At 48.0% G+C, this 1,119-nt stretch overlaps 1 protein-coding gene across 1 annotated transcript in view; it reads right to left on the bottom strand.

Moving 5' to 3' along the window:
- Positions 1–1,119, bottom strand: part of LOC119587069 (S phase cyclin A-associated protein in the endoplasmic reticulum-like) — a gene marked incomplete at its 5' end in the record, with an annotated part of 62,059 nt that overhangs the window by 57,130 nt on the left and 3,810 nt on the right.

Raw genomic sequence — 1,119 nt, 5'->3', positions numbered from 1 at the left:
TTCTTATCTCCTGCAACCCTCAAGCTTACATCCGGGACTTCCTGCATTCCTGAGGATGTCGCTAGAGTCCGTATTGCACAATTTATGCTAATGCGATTGCAGCCCTTATGGTCAGGGGTCCTAAGGGCGATAATCCCCCGTCGCCATGGCCGCACCGTGTAGGAATAATGGGGACTGCTCTGGCTGTGATAAGAGCGAGTCAGGTGCTCCGCTGAAGGGGACGAGATAACTCGATATTTTGCAAGGTCTGTGCAGATGCAACTGAAATCTGATTTTGCCTTGATCTTGCATTTGGAGTCTTGTCTTGCCTGGTCTTGTACCTGAAGTCTAACCTTGCCTTGACCTTATACGTGAAGTCTAACCTTGCATTTGACCTTGTATCTACAGTCTGAGTTTGGGCTGATATTGTAACAGAGGTCTAATCTTGCATTGATCTTGTACTTGAAACCCAATCTTGCATTGATCTTGTACTTGAAGGCTAATCTTGCATTGATCTTGTACTTGAAACCCAATCTTGCATTGATCTTGTACTTGAAGGCTAATCTTGTACTGATCTCTTACTTGAGGTCTAACTATGCCTTGATGGTGTCCCTGTAGTTTGGGCTTGCACTGATACTGTAACTGAAATCTAATCTTGCCTTGATCTTATCTATAATCAACTCGGGATGACGAAAGGACCGAGTCTGAGCAAACAGGTGCGCTGTTGAATAATTGCAACAATAGCCTCAGCGTCATGGTTATGACTTGCAACACTGATTAGCTCTTGCAAGAGGTAGTGTCACGCGGCGTAATCAAGCCAATGGCAGCCGCAGCCATGACAACGCTGTCACGCAAACAAAACCAATCAAGACCAATTAACGAGCGCCATTAGCCAGCAACCTCATCATCTCCCGAAACCATCGCATAGAAATAACAATCCAACAGAGAAACTGAATCACCCTTTGGGCGTTCGCAAGTGGCGTCACCGAAGCCGAATGAGGGCGCACCTCACGCCCACGGACGCCCACGGACACGCGGGCGGTTTCGGGGAATTGGTGATTTCAACGCATACAAGGAACCGTGGGAGGCGGAGGCGGGAGGCGGAGCGGAAAAGTCGCAATGAAAATAAACAGGCCATTG

The sequence above is a fragment of the Penaeus monodon genome, chromosome 22 (genome assembly GCF_015228065.2).
Source record: "Penaeus monodon isolate SGIC_2016 chromosome 22, NSTDA_Pmon_1, whole genome shotgun sequence".
Lineage (NCBI taxonomy): Eukaryota > Metazoa > Arthropoda > Malacostraca > Decapoda > Penaeidae > Penaeus > Penaeus monodon.
Note: the sequence above shows the minus strand (reverse complement) of the source record. Positions and strands in the feature narration are given on the sequence as shown.